We start from the raw sequence: 19,899 nt of genomic DNA, 5'->3' as shown, positions 1-19,899 counted from the left end.
CCGCTGTGTTGAGCTGGCACTGGGATCCTTGGACTGCCGTACTTGGCTGGGCATTGACTTCTTGGTGTCCTCTTAGTACTGATGGCAGAGCATCTTCAGTTTTACCTTTGATTATTTCCACTTCACACACTTAGAGACACAAAAAGATCACATGCCCCAAAGCTTCTGCAAGGTTGCCGATTGGAGCAACATTGGATTGACTGGAAGGGCCAAGAATCTGTAGGAGGATGGCCGTTAAGGAGGGTCTTGCAGAAATCCAGGAGAGAGAAATTGTGGCTTAGAGTCCAGTGGTGGTGGGAAAGGAGAGGAGGTAAACGAAAAGGTTCAGAGATATTTGGAAGGTGGAATCGAATTAATAGGATAGGGCGAGGGATGTGTCAGTCATCTATTGACAAAATGACGCTGTGCAAACAAACCATCCCAAATGTCATGGTGTCAATTCACAGGCATTTATTTCACTTACAATCTGCAGGTTGATGATTTAGACTGGGTTTGGCTGGATGGTTCTTCCTCCCTTGGCTGGCCTGGCTGTTGGTTGATCTAGGATGGCCTCAGCTGCGGACAACTCATCTGAGCCCCCTTGTCAATTATCTTCCAAAAGGCTTCCCAGGGCAGTGTTCTCATGGCAATCCTGGAAGAGCAAGAAAACGCAAGTGAAATACACAAGCATCATGTCTGTTAACATCTCATTGGCCAAAGCATGTCATGTGGTTGAACCATGTGACAAGACACTCTAAGATCAGAGTGTGAGGGCACTGTAGGTCACATGGCCAAGGGCATGGATGCTGGGGCACATGCTGGAGAATTACAGCCATTCCTGCTGTCTGCTGCAAGGGCAGAGGATGAGGGAGAAGAAGGTACATCCACAAACACAGTCACACCACAGCGTCCTACAGTATTATTTTTCCTCTTAATAACACTTTAGAGATTTGATTCATATCAGTTTCTGCAGACCCACTTTACTTTTTTCTAGCCACCTGGTAATGTCACAGCCAGCTCTTATTATCTCCATAGTACATAAGGACAGACTGAGGCTCAGAGAGGTAAGGTAACTTGCCCAAGGCCACACAGCTACAATTGAGAGGCAAACATTAGATCTATTCTTTTCCAAAGCTTGTCCTCTTTGGCACTGTCACACTCACGTTTCTTCCTCAGGACTCATCCTGTGGCCAGCTGGAGCGATTCCAAAGGTCAGTCACGAGTAGTAGTTACCGAAGTTTAAGAACCTATAAGAGGAGAGTTCAGACTCAAGTTCTTCCCACCTCCTGATCTCAAAAAATATGGAGCAAAGTTTTCCTTGCCTCTGAAAACAACTTGGTGTCTTCTGTTTGGAAGGAGCAGAGAAGGGCTCAAACTGAAAGGATCATGTGGTCTTGTAGAAAGAATGATTTATTGGGAATCACGTGCCCTGGGCTCCAATTTTGCACCTCTTGCTTATGGCTAGGTGGTTCTGGGCAAGTCCATCAAACCCTCTGGACTTGGGTTTCCCCATCCATCAGCTGTGGCCTCTCTTTCAAAGGAAACATAGAAAACATGCTGTGGAGTGTTGAAACTTGGAATCAAGTCTAACTTGCTTGCTTAGGGAAGTGTCCAGGAATGTTGGATCTGGATTGCCGGTGCAAGTCTCCCTGGATCTCTCTGGCCTCACTTTCCTCCTCTGCAAATTGGGGGAAAAGTATCTACTCCCACAAGGGCTGGTGAGCTAATATAGGGAGGGGCCCTAACGCAGACCTGGCACCCTGCAGGTGTCCAGGGAGTTGTAGCAATCAGCTGAATGCTATTTTCCAGCTGGCTGTCCAGCTGTGAAAGCTGGAAGGCCCTTAGAGTGTCTTGGTCTCACTTTGCCCTAGGGGAAACTGAGGCTGAGAGTGGAGAGAACTTTCTTAGGGCCCAGAGAACTCCTGACATTGCTGGGGGCCATCGGGGGATGTTGAGGAAGATGTGAACTGGCGTTTACACAATGCCATCTGCACTGCGTGCTGTGCTTAGCTCCGTCATGCGAGATTTCATTTAATTCTGACAACATCCTGTGAGGTAGGTGCTATCACTTTTACCATTTTATTGGGAAGAAAACTGAGGCTCGGAGGCCTCGAGTGGTTGGACATGCAATTCCTGCAGAAGGCCACCTGGAGCTCTCTGGCTTTCTCTGCAATGGACAAAACCCATCAGAAGGTGACTGAGTGAGGATGAGGTCATTAGAATCCACACTAAATGAAATGAAAAAGAAACTAAGTCATTCTCAAATGTCAGCACTTGAACTGTTATTGGCAACCAATGGCTTGGAACATAGTTCACAGCCAAGGGTATCAGGGTGGGCCTTGGACATCATCTGTTTAAATCAGAAATGATGCTGACATCCCCAGGGCCTCAGAGTCACACAAGGGGCTTAGGTCAGGTCACTGTGGGTGGAGGTTCTGTGGCAAGATCAAGGATCTATGGACGGCAGTGCAGGCTCTGAGATGGGCTTGCTCTGTGATCTCAGGGGAGTCACTTGACTTCCCTGGGTCTCAATCTCCTCATTTGTGAAATAAAAGGGTTTGGACCAGAAAATATATAAGGTCCCTTCTGCTCCATCACCTAAGACAGGGTATCTTAAATGCTGGTTAAGAGAGTGGGCATTGGAATCTGGAAGACCTGGTATTAAATCCTGATTTAAAAACACCTAGGCACTAAGAGGCTTAAGAAAAAACAAACCAAAACAAAAATCAACACATATAAGGGAATGGGGGAGTAAGGGAGTAGTAATATATTGGCCAAAGTGGTTGGTATTAGTTTCAGGAATGGATTGATCTGGATGCTTACACAGAACTCCCATGAGAGTGTCTGTTGGTTTCATTGGTTCTGAATGAACTATAGTATCTCCCAGAGCCAATCACTGTGACTGAGAGAATTGTAGAAGCAACTAACTTCAGCCAATCATGACCCACACATTCTGTGTGGGTGAGAGTAGGGCAGGTCTTTCTGAAGGGATGTAATGATACCCTCTGCTGAAGAAAAGGTGGATGGATGCTAGGGAGGTAAAAACATTCATTGCAGCAAGTAATGGTCTGCCTGAGACTGCATTTTCCCATATGTAAAGTAGGGATTATTCTTACATTTGCCTTTTTATGGCTCACTTAAGATCAACTTACTCCTTCCAATTTTCCTGTCTTCTTGTAATTAGGCAGGGCATGTGACTTCCTAGCAAAGGGTGGTGCATGCATGATCAGGTGTGAGTTCTTTCTGCGTTCTCTTCCCTCTGTAGTGAACAGGATGCTGATATAGTATTGAGACAGTAGAGCCACAGATGGACTCAGATTGGATCGCTGAGTCACAACATGGAGCACAGCTACCTTGGAGAGTGACCAGGCTTCCCTCACACTTTGTGTGAGCAAGAAATGAACCTTTTTGTACTAAGCCACTGAGGTGTTCAGACATGCTTTTGTTTTGTTTTTTTGAGATGGAGTCTTGCCCTGTCACCCAGGCTAAGTGCAGTGGCACAATCTCGGCTGACTATAACTTCCACCTCCCGGGTTCAAGTGATTCTCCTACCTCGGCCTCCTGAGTAGCTGGGATTACAGGTGCCCACTACCACTCCTGGCTAACTTTTGTATTTTTAGTAGGAATGGGGTTTCAGCATGTTGGTCAGGCTGGTCTCAAACTCCTGACCTCATGGTCTGCCTGCCTCGGCCTCCCAAAGTGCTGGGATTACAGGTGTGAGCCATTGCGCCCGGCCCAGACATACTCGTTTAAGCTCTCCCAGCTAAACATTTATGTGACTTTGTTCATGGATGTCTTTCTATGCTCTGACATGTAGACCCAGCTCATTCTTTTACATATTTGCGTACTATTCCATACTGCGGTGACACCTTGATGTATTTCACCAGTTCCCTTTAGATCATTCTTGCATTATTGCCGAATTTCATGGAAACAAAGAATGGCGTATAAATAATACCATTGTGTTCTTACGCATCCTCATAAGTCTTTCTGCAAATTGGCTTGGTGACAGTGGCGTTGCTTGGTCAGGAGCATGAACATTTAATGTGGGTTTTTACTCCCATTAACAGTTTTGAGAGAGCCTGTTTGCTCTCTCTACCTTTGTTAATGAGGAATATTATTGATGTTTCCATTTTTGTCAGTGTGATAGACAGAAAAGGGTGTCTTATGTTAATTTGGGTTTTGTAGCAAGTTTTTGAATTTTTCAGACATCCTGCCAGCTTCACCCTACTTGTTCGAGAGGAAAATATTGGGCCGACGCTGCCAAGAGAAACAGAGAGACACACACAGGTGACAAGGTGAGGAGGCAGAGACTGGGGGAGAGAGAAAGAAAAAGAGAAAGGAACGTACCCAGTCTCCTCCTCTCTAGATTCACACACCAGCCCTCTGTCAGTCTTACTCAAGCAGGGCTCGGATCCTGAAGTGGGACCCCGATCACCTCTGTGGCCAATAGCTGGAGGGCCAGCCAGCATCTGGGTTTGGACTGGAGCAGGGGAGGGTTGTTGGCTCCGTTCCTCTTGGCCTAAAGCCACGAGCCTAGCTTGTTTGTACAGTTCTTCAGTCTTCTTCCCCGTATCTTAGTATTTTTGGCTCTAAGCTAGCTCCCTCCCAGCCAGGGAGGAGATAATTCCACTCGATCTGGGCCTCTGGGGCACTGGGAAGGACGTCAGGAAATAGCAGGAGCATTACGCACTTCTCCACCCGCTGCCGTCCAATCTCATGTTCATAATCTGTGGAAAAGGAACGGGGTTGCTGAGGGAGGCTTCAACACTTGGAGCTGCTTCCTGTTTTCTCTTGAATCGACGCTTTTTCCTAAGACGCCGTCGCTGGGCCTGTGGAACCCTGTCTTCCGGTGGGCGTGCGTACCTCATGAGTACACATGTCCCTGCGGGTGTGTGTGTGCACATGCAGGTTACGTACTCAACAAGCCAGTCAACAAACAGACCTAGGAGAACCCTGGAGGGGGGGCTCCCTTTTTCCTTGAACATGCCCTTTACTCTTGTAACCTCCCAAGAAAGAAAAAGAGGAGTTAGCTTAGATACCTCTTCTTCCAAAGGTCCGTCACCAGCAGCAGTTACCTAAGTTGTCTAGGCAAATCCTTCTCGGATGCCACAGGGACCTTCGTTGTCACCTTCACATCTATACCTTCCATGTTGAGTCTAAGACTCAGCACATAGTAGGCAACAATCAATGAATTGGGGCTAACACTTTAATTAATCATAGAACTGAGAGCAATATGGTCCAGAGAGGACGGGGGGCTTGCCGCAATCGTGCACTATGTCAACCACTAGGTGAAAAAGTGGAACCCAGCGATCCTGACACTCAGTAGTTTCATTTTATGTCATCGTGCAAGATCCTCAAAGAAACTGACTGTTACTGATGGGAGACTTTAAAGTTTTAACTTCTTTAGAACAACCTACAAAAGAGGAATATTTCCCATGTGACTGATGTGGCTGATGGAGAGACAGGTTCAGGGAGGTTAGAGCTGGCTCCAGGCAGAGGACCTAGAATTTGTCTTGAAGTGGCTTCTTCCAAAGCTTGATGCCTTTGTTTGGCAGCACACAGAGGGCTGGTGGGGACAGAGCCTTACCCAGCCTGGATCAGAACCTCTGAGTAGGACTCTCTCACTGTTTAGCGTCTTTTAGAGAAAGAGATCAATGGCATCCAACTGAGCCAGACTTAAAATCTACTCCTTTGTGAACTTTTTCCTTTCCTTTTCTTTTTTTTTTTTTTTTTTTTTTTTTTGAGACAGAGTCTCGCCCTGTTGCCAGGTACCAGGCTGGAGTGCAGTGGTGCTATCTCAGCTCACTGCAACCTCCACCTCCCAGGTTCAAGCAATTCTCCTGCTTCAGCCTCCTGAGTAGCTGGGACTACAGGTGCACGCCACCACACCCAGCTAATTTTTGTATTTTAGTAGAGATGGGGTTTCACCATGTCAGGATAGTCTCCATCTCTTGACCTTGTGATCCACCTGCTGCAGCCTCCCAAAGTGCTGGGATTACAGGTGTGAACCACCACGCCTGGCTGCGAACTCTTTTTCTTAAGCACAGAGTACTTTCTTCCAGAGCTCACAGAAAGTCCTTGTGCTGATCCTGGGAGAGCAACCAGCCCTTGGGGCTCTGGACAGTGAAAGGCCCTTTCTGTCTAGGTATCAACAATTTCCAGTGGAGCCCTGGTGGGGCTGATGTGGCCCGTTGTTGGAAAATGGGGGAAATGTGGAGAGGATCCCAGAGTTACTGGTGGCTTGAGGGGTGGGGGCACCCACTGCAGCCACCTTGACAACCACACCTGATCTGAATCCCCCATTGTCCCGTCCTTCCCATGTGACACTCACATCCATGTGGGCACACACGCGGCCACTCATGCCCACATGCACTCCCCCATACCTGTGCACACATGTGAATATGCACCCCCCACCCCCCAGTTCCTACAGGAGACTGGAAGACTTTGCAAACTAAAACTTTGTCTTCATCTCTTGCTGGGGTTGGCTCAGGGACCTCGCCGATACCCAGTTGCTTTCATCTGTAAAAGGGGGTAACTTCCAGGGATGACACAATGTCATATGCCCACCTGCTCCTTAGTATTTGCTGAAGTCATTATGGGACCGGGTTGCTCTGGGCTGCTGCCCCACCTCTCTTGCTTTCCTGCTCCATCCCTTCCTCTTAGGACACTTGCTTAAGGCACATTCCTCCAGGTGACATCTGATTGGTTCAGTTCGTCATTTCCACCCATGAGTCCCTGGCCCATGAGTGGCGTGGACTAGGGCACACAACCATTGCTTTGTCTGATCAGTGTGTTCAGGGACAGGACACATGATCCCCCCAGACAGAGGCTACTTAGGGAAGTAGGGGTGGTGGGTAGTCTGGGTCCCTGAAACAAGCCTGGAGCAGCCAGTGAGAGGCAGAGTTTCAAACCCTGCTCCGCCTCCTGCTAGCTGGATGCCTCTGGACAAGTCCCTGGCATGAAGCTCTTTGGTCATGGGCAAGGTAGTGTGATAATAAGGACAGCACTGTTTTCCAGCACCACTGTGCACATCCAGCTGCATCATTCAATCCAGACTGCTGGCAGATGGCCGGGCACCAGATACATTTTCAGTCCATGTGGACCCCTTCATCTCCTGAGTTCAGGCTTTGAGGATTTTGAGCATCCTCTTCTCAGTCCTTTCCCCAAGACAACCACCCAACATGGACAACAGTTTGAACCGAGAGGGTTCATCTAATTTTAAGCCGTAGTGTGTCACTGATTTATTTTGGTCCATGAACTATTGCTTGCACCTGTTGGCATCTTGGAATGCAAACTCCTTCTAATTTTAAGCACCCGCAGGGGCAGGTCTAATTTTGAGTGGCTCTTGTGCTGGGGGCTCCCAGGGGAATTCACACTCTGTCATTTGGAGCACCTGGGGTGAGGGGAGTGCCTTCCAGAACATATTAGGGTTGTGATATGTTCAAGAGGGACCCGCACAGTTTGTATCCACACAACGTTAACTACAGCTTTTTTTTCAGGACTTTGATTGTGGCAGGTCTTGTCCCAAGTCAAGTGTTTTTCATGTATTATTGGATTACTTTTACTTTGGAGTGTGAATCAGCCAACACGGAGTGCTTACTATGTGCTGGGAGCTAGAGATGCAAAAATGAATCTTACACAGTCCCACCTGCAGAGAACTCATGGGCTAGCGCTCACAGGCAAGTCAAAAACAGTCATAGTGCAGTGTGATCAGAGATCTGCCTGGTACCTGGCGCCTGGCCGCCTTTGAGGGAATGTCCAGCAAATGCACAGAAGCAACATTTGTGAGAGAGACAAGGTAACGTTGCTGTGAGAAAGCAAATTCCCATTCTCCTTGGGAGATTAGCAGAAGGTTTCACAGAGGAAATTATACTCTGAGCTGAGTCTTGAAGAAGATAAAGTGTTTTTCCAAGTGGAGAAGGAAGGAGGATGCAGCGTGTATTTTCATGCTCTACCCACATTGTTCTTAGCACAAACATTTCCACATGCACCTGGCCCATTCTAATGGCCAACACCAAATGCTCTTTGTCTGAGGGTCTTTCTCATCACTAGAGTTTGCTTTGTCCTTGTGAGTGGCAGGCAGAGAGATGATGGGAATTAACATTCTCAGGAAGCCCTCAACTGCTAACAGATGGGAGATGGTGTATCAATACCCCACCTCCCTCCCACTCAGGTGCAATAACATTGAGGTGTGTATTCTGCAGAATCTCCCAATGTTCCCCAGTGGGATTGAGCTCTAGTTTCCCATGGTGATAACTGCCATTGATAATGCATCCTCTATGACTGGCTTCTTCCTTATCTCCTTTTCCCACCCTCCAGCAAAAGCTTTCTTCACATTCTGTGTAAAACTGCTATTCATCTGGAGGCTAGCTTTTGGGAAAATCCAAACCAAGATGGTGAAAGAAGCATGGATCACTAACATGACACATTCCTGAAATGTGATCATTGATCTACTGTCAATGATTAGGCTAGGTATCCATCATCATTGGCCATTCCCATTCTGATCTGGCTTGGACCAGCCCATTGGGGAACATCATCAATTCTCATTTTGTAGGTAAAGACTCCAGTGCTCAGAGGAGTAAAGTGACTAGCTCAGGAACACAGAGCCAGCGGTCATGTGGTGCAGACTAGAAACCAGGAGACTGTGATTCGAGGTCTGCAGTACCACTATGTCTCGCTGTATATCTTTCAGGGCTCTGTGACTCAGTTTCTCTGCATGTTACTGTATATGATTCTCTAGCGTAGGGTGCAAGGCATGTTTACATTGTGTGCCTCCCTTGTCCCTCAGCCACAAGCCACCTTCTTCTCTTGGGGCAGCTGACACATCTCACAGACCCCTGGAACAAGGTGGGGGCAGCCAGGAGGGTTTGTGTGTTGGGAGGGGATTAGCTTTGTGCCGGCAGCAGTTGCTGCTGTGCGTGTTGGGAGGGGGTTAGCTTTGTGCCGGCAGCAGGTGCTGCTGTGCAAAGAGCTCCAGCCCTCCTGGATGGGGCCTGGATGCTGGCTTCTCTAAGGACTTAGCCGTCAGTTGATGAAGTCTGGTTGAATGAACTCAAAATGCTTAGAAAAAGTGGGGCTGGGAAGAGTCTCTATAGCATGACAGTATTTCAAGCAGCCCAAAAGAAGAGTAGGAACTTCCATGAGGAACAGGACGGGACATTTCCAAGGGAGGCTGTAATGGCATTTGTCTTTTCCCCCATCTTCTCTGACCAATTCGTTGCTGTGGGATGCATCGCCTTTCTCTTATTTCTAGTCCTGGGGTTGGGTGGTATGGAACTCACTCTCCACTGCGGGGAGTGCCCTGATTGGCTTATACCAATCCTCATTTTCCACTGTCAAGTCACAGTGATTGGTTCAAGGCTAGACCATGACAGCCCATCACAAGCCAAGGAGATGCAAGAAGGCATCTGCTGAGATTTCTAGAAAAGAGAGAAGACGTCTACTTAACAGTGAGAAGTAAAGATATAATATCTGAGATAGATATGGTCAAATCCCTACCAGGTCAAGAGACTCTGGAGCTTCTGAGTACCTTATAGGAGGCACCGGAAGCTTGCTGGATGCCTCAGAGAGAAGTGAGAGAGAAAAAAGCACCACAGAAGAGTGGAAAAACAGAGACACGGGGACCTTAGAGACATTGTTTGAGCTGCTGGATCAAGACTTACCTGAAAGCAGCATATCAAGACTTCAACACATATGTTAATATATTTTTCCTTTTTATTGGATGGAGGTTAGGTTTGTTGAGGTATAATCTACTCATGGTAAAATCCACATTCTTCAGTGTATAGTTTGATGTATTTTGACAAACACAGTAGTCATATAACCACTACTACAAATTGGAATATCAGACAGTTCCATTAACCACTCCCACCCCACCAAACTTTCTTGTATCCCCTCCCTGTCCTATTTTTTTAAAAAAACGATTTTGGCTTAGTCCAATTTGAGTTGGGTTTTCTGTAAGGTGCATACCAAGTGTCTGACTAACAAAATCCCCCAAGATCACCTCCTCCCTTCTTTCCTTCTCAGACCCTTTTAGAAAAGATTAGTTAAATGTTTACCAGACACTCTGCTAGCTCCAGCCCTCAGTTCCACTCCTCTCTCCAGTAATCAGATTGGGTATCCCATTAGGGTTTGGAAGAGATTTGCCAAGAGAATAACCCAGTTTGCTGGAGTGGGGCTGCTGGCCAAATGCTGTCTGTCCCTCTCAGCCCCACTCTGAAGAGCTTCTGGGAGAGTTGGCTGGGTCTTTCCCAAGCCTGGGTAGCAGAAGCCAGGGCACATTAACAGTGCAGATTACTGAGATGCTGCATCGATGAAAGGCTGGTATTTTGCAGCCACTTCCTTAGCTGGACAATGAGGAACCCGACCTTTCTGTGCTCAATAAATCAATCTCCACTAGAAAGCAGGTTCCTGGTGACAAGGGACAAAAAGCTAAGTTACAGATGTCATTTTGGGTGGGTGGTGGCAGGGGGAAGGAGAGAGAGAGATGTAGGGGCTTGGGAGGCCTGGGGTTTGATCCTGTGCCACTATGTGGCTTGGGGCAGTCACTCCCAGAGCATTTCTGCACTTAGTAGGCACCTGCTGTGTGCCTGGACCCTGTAAACGAATGTCATTTGTTGTCATCCTACAAAAGGACTCAGAGATGCAGAGGAGGAGATTGCAGGATCATTTCATCCAATCCTCTGGTTGTACAAGTGGGGAAACCAAGTCCCAGAGGAAGACTTACACCCTGAAGGCTGTCCAGGGGATGGCCCTTCCACAGTAACCTGTGTAGCACAATCAATGCTTGACAAAGTCCTCTCTGACCCACTCTGACCAGTCTCCCCACATCCTGAGGAGACTAGATCTGGAAGCGGATATCTCTTGGATCTGGTCACCTGGCAGAGATCAAGCTCTGATGAGAGGCTGCCTGCCCTTCACCTGCCTCCCTCCCCCTGAAGCGCCTGTTCCAGAGTCTGCCCGCACCGCAGGAGAGCTACCCTTCTCTACCCCAACACTTTGTTAGAACCCTGAAGGTGGAAGAGCCAGACAGATCTGGGTTTGAGTCTTGACTCTGGCACTGATGGACTGTGGGAACCTTAAGATCTCAGTGAGGAATCAGAGATGGTGGATGTGAGGATACACCTGTAACAGCCCTGCCTTGCCGTAAGTCACAAATGTGAGGGCTCCGGACACCATCTCTGGACGTGGCTGAGATGTGCCTGGGCTGCCTTCTCATTTCTGGCCTCTGTGCCTCTGAGAGGCCTCTTCTCTCCATGGAAGTCCCCTTTCTGCCCCTGCCCTTCCTTCACCCTTCCAATTCCTGTATCCCAGGAGTAAGGCTGGAGAATGAGTGGAAAGAAGACACCTTTGCTTGGGATCCTTCGGAGGCTAGCTGGCATGGGTTTCTGCCCTGGTTTGGAGCTGAGCGTCAGTGAGGACTGATCCCCTGCCTGCAGCAGGTAGGTCCTGGGAATGGTGGAGAGGCCCCTCTGTGTAGATGGGAGGGAGTGGCCATGCCCCCCTGCAGGAAGACCCAGTGAAGTCTCATGTGTCCATCAGGGCTTTCCTCACTCAACCCTGATCCCGAGTTACATGGTTAACACTCTTGACCCCACTTTACAGAGGCAGGGAGAGACTCAACTGCATCCCAGGATTGTACACAGAAACCTAGGGAGTGTTGGTACCTGTGTTGGATACAGTGAGTTCTAAATTTCTCTTCAAAGAATCAGTATGTCAGTACGTTCAGTTCTTTCTCCTCTGTTTTAAAGCTTAACTTCCTTGTAGTTTCAGTAAACAACCTTCTTCACCTGTTCTAATCATAGTTCACATCTGTTCACCCCCCCTCCCCTGCCCCATCCTGACTCATCCTGGGCACCTGCTCCAGTCACCTGCCTGGGTCATCTGGTCTGGTCGCCTGCTTTGATTTCAGTTACCCCTGGGTACCTGCTGTAACCTGCCTGCAGCTGTTCTTCCCACCAAACCACCCATCCTGCCACTCTGGCTTATATTCCTACCCTCTTTAACCAATCAGAATTAGTCTAGACTGTGTGGTCTAACCCTAGCCAATGGGGGAACAACACAGCAGTAGGGACAGCCTCCATCAGGGATGAGTGCCCCTTCCCCTCCCTTGTCCAGGTGTGTGCTCACCATTGTTCCCTCTGTGAGCCGCACTCTTCTGTAGAAGTAAATTGCCTTGCTGAGGAAATTTATATTTGAGTGCTACTTCTTTTGCAGCACAGAAAATTTACATATAACACCTGGGTCCAATGTCGTGGCTGTTTCTGCTTTCTGAGTCACCAGGGCAAGCCACGCCCCCTTCTCTGGAGCCTCGGTAACCCAGATGCACAAAAGGAGGCTGGGAGTGAACTGGCTAGTTGTTCTCAAGCTTGGGTGTACATCAGAATGTCCTGGAGGACTCATTACAATGCAGGTCACTGGGCTCACCCCCAGCAATGAATTACTGATTCATTAGGTCAGGCCCAAGAGTGCGCGTTCCTGACAAGTTCCGGGGAGATGCTGATATTGACGGTCTGGAGACCACACTTTTCAGAACCACTGGTGGGCTGGTTAAACTCAGATTCTCTTTTTTTTTTTTTTTTTTTTGAGACAGAGTCCTGCACTGTCGCCCAGGCTGGAGTACAATGGTGCAATCTCAGCTCACTGCAACCTCTGACTCCTGGGTTTAAGCAATTCTATTGCTTCAGCCTCCCAAGTAGCTGAGATTACACCATGCCCAGCTAATTTTTTTGTATTTTTAGTAGAGACAAGGCAGGGGTTTCTCCATGTTGGCCGGGCTGGTCTTGAACTCCTGACCTCAGATGATCCTCCTGCCTTGGCCTCCCAAAATGCTGGGATTACAGGTATGAGCCATTGTGCCTGGCCTCAGATCCTTTTGAGTAGTGACATTGAACGGTTTCTTCCAAGTACTGCTGAGTCCACTGGCTTCCCCTGTGATCCATGACTCACTCCCCTAATGGCTCTGCTCTGGGTCCCGACAGACATGATGTCCTGCGAATTTTCTGGCAAACTCAGAGGAGAGGTCCAGAGAGTGGAACCACGGGCTCTGCAGCAATGGAGTTGGCTTTCAGCAAACTCCAAAACAGCACAGGTGAGACGATGACACAGAGTTTCAGGAATCAATATTCTTGTGCAGCATTGGAAAACAGGGCTGGGGGGTGGCCAGGGGGGTTGAGGTGACAGCTCCCCGGAAGCCCCTACCCCTCCACCACCCCATCAGCATTTGCAGTTCGTCTGCCAGGCTGCTCTGATATATCAGCCCTCTCCTGGGAGCTTCCCAACTTGTCGTTGGTAAACAAAGTCTTTATTTCCCAGGCCAGTAGGGAAAAATTTCAGGCCTTTATAATTAAGTGTCCCGGTGAAGGGCAGCTGCCGAATTCTGGCACCAGATGCCCGTCGGGCTGGTGATGGATGGCACTAACACATCATCCCAGCAGCAGCCTGGCTGTGAGCTATGGGGCTCATATATCACAGCAGGCCTGGCTGGTCTTCACTCTACACGGTGGAGGCCACAGTCAGCAGGCAGCTTGGGCTCTGTGTGGGGATGCGGGTAAAGAGGGGCCTGGGCTAGTCCGGGGGTGGGAGGGCTTCCCTGTCTTCCCATGGTTTAGATGAGGAAGCTGGGGGCCAGAGTGGGCTGAGGTCAGCCCCACACCTGTTTTCTCCTGCCTCCGATACCCTCAGCATCCATCCCCTGGCTCTGGAAGACATTGAGAAGCCTGGCTTGAGTCTACCCTTTTCCCTACTTCTTTTTTTTTTTTTTTTTTTTTTTTTAGAGAGAAGGAAAAAAAAAGGAGTGAAGGAGAGGAAGAAAGAGGAAGAAAAATAGGGAGAGAGAACAGAAACCTTGCTTTATTCTAAAAATGGGTATTAATAATGGCTGATCAATATTTCATTTAAACCTATGGGTTGGTGTGATGTGGTATTGACAAGAATGTATATTTTGTGTATTTAAAATGGAGAGCTCTATAAATATTTATTAAGTTTACTTGTTCTGGATCTGAGTTTGAGTCCTTGATATCCTTATTAAGTTTCTGTCTCGTTGAGTCTAAGTCTCTATGTATCTGGGTGTTAGGGTCGTTAGCTCTTATTGTTGCATTGATCCTTTTACCACTATATCTTTGTTGCTTTAAAATCTATTTTATCAGATGCGAGAATTGCAACTCCTGCTATTTATTTATTTATTTTTGCTCTCCATTTGGTTGGTAAATCTTTCTCCATCCCTTTGTTTTGAGTCTTTGTGTATCCTTGCATGTGAAACAGGTCTGGATGTAACATGCCGTTGGGTTTTGGCTGTGTCTTTTGATTGGGGGATTTAGTTGATTTAAATTTAGGGTTACTGCCATTTGATGTTGACTGGCTGTTTTATCCATTCGTTGATGTAAATTCTTCTTTATGTTGATGTTCTTTACTTTTTGGTATATTTTTAGAAAGGCTAATACTGGTTGTTCCTTTCTATGTATAATGCTTCTTTCAGAAGCTCTTGTAAAGCAGACTTGGTGGTCATAAAATCTCTGAGTACTTGCTTGTTCATAAAAGATTTTATTTTTCCTTCAGTTGTGAAGCTTAGTTTGGCTGGATATGAAATTCTGGGCTGAAGGTTCTGTTCTTTGAGGATGTTGAATATTGGCCCCCACTCTCTTCTGGCTTGTAGGGTTTTTGCTGAGAGATCTGCTGTAAGTCTGATAGGCTTCCCTTTGTGGGTAACCTGACCTTCCTCTCTGGCTGCCCTTAGTATTTTCTCCTTCGTTTCAACCCTGGTGAATCTAACAATTATGTGCCTTGGGGTTACTCTTCTTGAGGAATATCTTTGTGGTGTTCTCTCTATTACGTGGGGTTGAATATTGTTCTGCTTTGCTAGGTTGGGATTCCCTGCTTCTTTCATCCAACACATCTTCAGCATTCCTGTTGCTTCTGCCCCCTAAATGGCTCCATAATTAGGCAACTTTTCTCCTTATCACGATCACCATCCTCATCCAAGCCACCACCTGTCCCTTTCTCTTGCTGTACTCTCCTACTGTGGATGAGATGGAATTGCCTGTTCCTGAAGGTGGCCATGTGACTTTGTCACTAGAATGAAGCAGAAGTGTCAATGTGTCAGTTCTAGTCTAGACCTCCAGTGGCCTTGTACTGTTTTCAATTCTGCCATCGCTACAAGAGGGACAGGCCCAGGCTAGCTTTCAGTCCCAGGAGAGGGTGAGACAGCTGGGGGCAAATTTTCTCCAGCTACAATTCTCCAGCCAAGCCCAACATAGAGAAGAATACACCCCAAACCCTAGAAGTGTGAGCTATAATAATAGATGATAGCTCTTATACACCATCAAGTTTTAGGCTTGTTTGTTATACAGCAAAAACTAACTGATACATGTTGTCTATAAGCCCTTGCATGATTTGGGCCCTTCTCACCTCTCCAGCGTCTTCTTCTGTCCTTCTCCTCTGTAACTGTTGCTCTGCCCTCCCTCAGGGCCTTTGCCCATACAGTGTTCTCCATCTGGACAGATTTTGCCATGGTTTTCTTCCTGCCTTTTGGATCTCAGTATAGAGTCACCTCCTTAGACCGTCTTTGACCATCCTATCAAAAGTAAGGTTCCCAGTCTGTTACATTCTCCGTTTCAGTCTTTGTTTATGTGCTTCATGAAAGTTAAAGTGTAAACAAGGAGAGTCTGGGCATGGTGGCTCATGCCTTTTAATTTCAGCACTTTGGGAGGCCGAGGCAGGCAGATCACCTGAGGTCAGGAGTTCAAAACCAACCTGGTCAACATGGGGAAACCCCATCCCTACTAAAAATACAAAAAAATTAGCTGGGTGTGGTGTGATCTCAGCTACTTGGGAAGCTGAGGCAGGAGAATTGCTTGAACCTGGGAGGTGGAGGTTGCAGTGAGCCAAAATTGTGCCATTGCACTCCAGCCTGGGTGACAAGAGTGAGACTGTGTCTCAACAAACAAATAAGAACATGTTAATCATTTTATGTTTCTGTTCTTGCCGTTCCTTATTTTCTTTCTTCTCTTTTCTTCTCTGCTGCAGGTTCCATGACGGTCAGGGCCAGCTCTGGGAGTCTCTCCCCTTCTGGCCTTTGTCCCTAGCACTGACCTCAGTGCCTGGACATAGTAGCTGCCCAGTAGATATAGGATGACTGACTGTCAACTGGATGTCTCGGTGTGTGTTCAGGACAGAACCCAGTTCTTCTGGGAGGAAACACCAGTGCCTGCTTTGGGCTGACAAGGCCTTTGTGTGTGCATTAATGCTTTGCGATTGAAAGGCTGGAGTTGGAGGTGAGAGCAGACCTAGACAAAGGGGCCATTAGGTGTGGTCTTTGCAGGGCAGGGCAGGGGACATGCACCTGTCGGGTCATCACTGTGTCCCTGGTGCTCACACCACGCCTGTCCTGGACACGGGCTACATAACTATTGTCAGGTCAGCAGTTGAAAGACGCAGGTTCCTAACTCAGGGCTTAGGTGGGCCTCAAGGGGCCCATGACCCTTTGAAATGGTGAACACACTGAAGAGATCACAGCTCTCTGAGGGGCTCTATCACAGGACAGGTTCTATGGAGCACTAATGCCCTTCTGGGCTTCACAGAGGTAATCAGATCTCTTTCTTACAGACCTTTTCAGAGCCTTTAATATGCTAATGAACTCTGGGATTCTCAGCGGAGGTTAAGAATTTGGAGTCTTGAAGGGTTTCAAAGGCGGTAACTCTGATTTAAACATTTTTAAAAATGAAATTTGCAGTTTCTCTCCAAGAAATAAGAAGTGGGCATTCTGGCCCACGTTCCTGCCTGGCAATAACTGTAGAGCAGGCAGTTTGTGTGTGTTTGCCACAGTCCCCACCACACCCTACTGCCTTGCACTCCGCTCACTTATATATTTATCTTCCTTGTCTGGCCCTTAGCCTTCTCAGTTTGCTACCAGCGACCCAGAATGTCCCCTGCCATCCCAGGAGGGGAGTCTGAATCCCCTTACTGGCTTGCACATTCTCTAGGGAAAGAAGGGACCCCCGAGGGATGGCTCCAGGGAAGAGTGTCTGGGCTTGCCTGGGGAAACAGCTCCAATGACAGCCCCGCCCCGGGCAGGATAAAGGGAAGGGAGAGAAAGGGGCAGCTCAGATTTCCTTTTAGAGGTCTTTGTGCTGTGGGGGGAGCAGGGGAGTAGAGGGGAAGGTTGGGGGTAGGGAGGCAGGTGGGAGGGAATGGAGCCTGAGGCTGGCTCGTACCTCCCCAGAAGCTAATTGTTTGGCCTCCTTCTGTCTGAGAGGTCAGGGCTGGGCACACTACAGGGTAGGGGGAAGGAAATCTTGAGGAACTCAGGGGCTGCAGCTGCTGACTCCGGGCTGTGACCACCTGGCTGGGGGATTGTGGGGGGGCATAAAACTGGGCACAGGGTCTGGGTCACAATTCAGGAGCTGCATGACCAGAAGTTCTGAGTGAAGTAGGAATATGATTGCCATTATTTTAAAATAGCATGACCAGAGCTGTAATTTTCAGTGCTTACTGTATGCTAGGTGTGTTAAGCGTTTAGCAAGTTCTTATTTAATTTGTTATTATTATTTTTTTGAGATAGGGCCTTGTTCTGTAGCCTGGGCTGGAGGGCAGTGGTGGGGTCATTATAGCCGCCTGCAGCCTTGAACGCGTGGACTCAGGCGATCAAACCATCCTCCTGCCTCGGCCTTCCAGGGAGCTGGGACTACAGGCACACACGGCTATACCTGACTTATTTGTTTATTTTTATTTTTGTTTTTTTGTAGATACAGAATCTCACTATATTGCCCAGGCTGCTCTCAAACTCCTGGGCTCAAATGATCCTTCCTACTTGGCCTTCTAAGTGCTGGGATTACAGGCATGAGCCGCCATGCCTGGCCACGTCAAGCCTTTTGCGTGCAGTAGACGGCGGTTCTCAAAGGGCGGCCCTGGGACCTGCAGCGTTCATGCTACCTAGGAGTTCTTAGTAACACAGGCTCTGCATGATACTTCTGAAGGTGGGGTCCGGCAGCCTGCGTCTGGGGGAGACCCAGAGGTGGTTCCTGTCCAGTTCATTTCACCCTCCCCACTGTGAGGCAGAGTGCTGCGGCCTTCATTTTATAGGTGCAGAAACTGAGGCAGAAGGAGGCAAAGTGACTCGCTTGAGGACTGGAGCCCAGGTTGATCTCAACCCAGAGCCCCAGTCTGGGACCCAGTAAGGAAACAAATTCCATTATTGGCAAAGCACCTTTTGATTTCTCATCCTAGGGACGATCATGAGCACAGTCGTGATGGTAAGGGGTAGGGAATAGCCCGTTTCAGAGATGAGCAAGCCAAGGGCCAGAGAGGCATGAGGAACTGCTCAGCGGGGCAGGCCTAGAACCGGGCCTCCTATCCCCACTCAGTGCAGCTGGGAGGGAGACCCAGGGCAAAAGGAGGGCAGGCCACCCACTTGGGGAGGCTACCTAAGTCAGGCACAGTGTACCTCGTCTGTAACCCACTGACTGTACTCATTTTACAGATGAGGACACTGAGGCAAGACAAACTGCCTCTCTGAGACCTTGCTGAAGGTCTCACAGAGGGCAAGGGCTGAAGCAGGGGTGTACCCCCAGGAGATCTGGGCCGGAGGCTGCTGCTCACACCACTACCCTACAGCTTTGCTTGAGGAGGAGGCTGTGGCTGTCACTGCAGGGAAGCTCCTCCCTCCCAATCAGAGACACCATGTGATGCTCCGGGTGTGCGCAAGCCCCCTAAGGTCCCATACAGCCAAGGCTTTGCACACATTGTTCCCTCCACCCGGAGTCCTCCCTTATTTGTGTTATGAGTCAAACGGTCCCTTATCCTTCGACGGTCAGTTCAAGTGTTGGGTTTGCTCTGCAGCCTTCCATGGTCCTCCCTGAAGCTGGGGAGGCTTTTCCTGGACAGACTCCTAAATGTACTCAGGACTTGTGCTCTTCAAGAAGCCTTCCCGAGCCCCAGTTCCTCCTTGCTGCTTTTTTTTTTTTTTGAGACGGAGTTTCACTCTTGTTACCCAGGCTGGAGTGCAATGGCGTGATCTTGGCTCACTGCAACCTCCGCCTCCTGGGTTCAGGCAATGCTTCTCCCTGAGCCTCCCGAGTAGCTGGGATTACAGGCACGCGCCACCATGCCCAGCTAATTTTTTGTATTATTAGTAGAGACAGGGTTTCACCATGTTGACCAGGATGGTCTCGATCTCTTGACCTCGTGATCCACCTGCCTCGGCCTCCCAAAGTGCTGGGGTTACAGGCGTGAGCCACCACGCTCCTTGCTTCTTAATCACCGGTGCCTCACACCCCTGTTGAGCAACATTTCCTCCTGGCCCATGAGCTCTGGGCAAGGGGGGAGGGGGCCCAGCCACATTTGGTTTATCTTGTCCCCTCCCACCCCAGGTGTCCTCCCTCTGTGCCTGGCACCCACGTGGAGGACGCTCTAAGTGAATGGCAGAGCAAGAGGAGGCTGGGGTACACACCCCACTTGGGGCTGGGGCCAGGCTGGGGGTGACTGTGTGAATGGCCGTCCTGTTTGAGCTGCCCAGCCAGGCCATGTGCTCATGTCCTGTGTAGGGCTTAGGTAATGGGGCAGCAGGTGACGGCAAGGCTGGCCCAGCCCCGTTGCAGGATGAGCTGACTTTTCCAGGCCCCGCTGAATACCGGTTCCTCCCACCGTCTGGCCCAGCTGCCAACACAAACACGGGGCTCTTCCCTCCAGGGCTCTGGCTGTGGCAACCAGGGTCAGAACACAGCACACAGGGCTCCCTTCACCTTGCCCGTGGGGATTAACCCTTTGCACCCTGCTCTAGCCTTAGGTCTGGGACACTGCCAAAGGGCAGTTGAAGACAGGTGACTCGGTTTTCCCCAGGGATCCACAGGCTTCTGGGGCTCTGGGGAGGTCACCATGCTCTGTGCTTCTCAGGACATCGCTTGTTCACCTTTTCACCTGGCAGATGGG

At 49.0% G+C, this 19,899-nt stretch overlaps 1 long non-coding RNA gene across 1 annotated transcript; it reads right to left on the bottom strand.

Moving 5' to 3' along the window:
* Positions 1–433: 433 nt before the first annotated feature.
* On the bottom strand, positions 434–1,349 carry LOC128928974 (uncharacterized). Its single transcript, XR_008474739.2, has 2 exons — positions 1,143–1,349; positions 434–631 (listed from the first exon to the last, which is right to left on the bottom strand). It is a non-coding gene; the product is annotated as an uncharacterized LOC128928974 (long non-coding RNA).
* Between the last annotated feature and the right edge of the window lie 18,550 nt (positions 1,350–19,899).

Source organism: Callithrix jacchus, chromosome 1 (assembly GCF_049354715.1).
Source record: "Callithrix jacchus isolate 240 chromosome 1, calJac240_pri, whole genome shotgun sequence".
Taxonomy (NCBI): Eukaryota; Metazoa; Chordata; class Mammalia; order Primates; family Cebidae; genus Callithrix; species Callithrix jacchus.
This window is presented reverse-complemented; position numbering and strand designations above follow the sequence as displayed.